Source organism: Geospiza fortis, unplaced genomic scaffold (genome assembly GCF_000277835.1).
Source record: "Geospiza fortis unplaced genomic scaffold, GeoFor_1.0 scaffold1591, whole genome shotgun sequence".
In the NCBI taxonomy this organism is placed as follows: Eukaryota; Metazoa; Chordata; class Aves; order Passeriformes; family Thraupidae; genus Geospiza; species Geospiza fortis.
The window spans coordinates 8,750-9,470 of record NW_005055165.1 but is presented as its reverse complement, the minus strand read 5'-3'; positions in this window follow the sequence as shown (position 1 = coordinate 9,470).

Genomic DNA, 721 nt, shown 5'->3' with positions numbered 1-721 from the left:
TGAGCCACGGGGCCCTGCCCCCTGCCCCCCAGGACCCCTGTGGGCATCCTGACCCCCCCCGGACCCCTCCCCAGATCATCAACCTGTTCGTGGCCGTCATCATGGACAACTTTGATTACCTGACGCGCGACTGGTCCATCCTGGGCCCGCACCACCTGGACGAGTTCAAGCGCGTGTGGTCCGAGTATGACCCCGCGGCCAAGTGTGTGACTGTCCCCTTTGTCCCCAGCCGGGCGGGGCCAGGTGTCCTGGCCACCTGTGACCTCCTGTGCCCCGCCCTCCTCAGGGGTCGCATCAAGCACCTGGATGTGGTGACGCTGCTGCGTCGGATCCAGCCCCCGCTGGGATTTGGGAAGCTCTGCCCGCACCGCGTGGCCTGCAAGGTTTGGGTGTTGTCATTATAGTGCAAGAGTTTCCCCCTACAATTCCCCCTTTTTCTTTTAATTACAGACTTGCAGCATTTCTAGAAGGACATATTCAAATAAACTAACGTTATGACACGTTCATATATTTCATTCAGAACCAATAGTTACACAGATGTTCAGACAACATATCACAGTACGAATATATATAAATATTTCTGAGTGCTGGTTCAGTTTTGCAGCTTTTCCCAGGTTACAAAGTACTTACCTTCAAAATCTTTTATACTCATATTTAACAAACACTAATAGCTGCAATTGATATATTTTACCAATAGTTTAGCATCCAAGTCCTTTTCCCC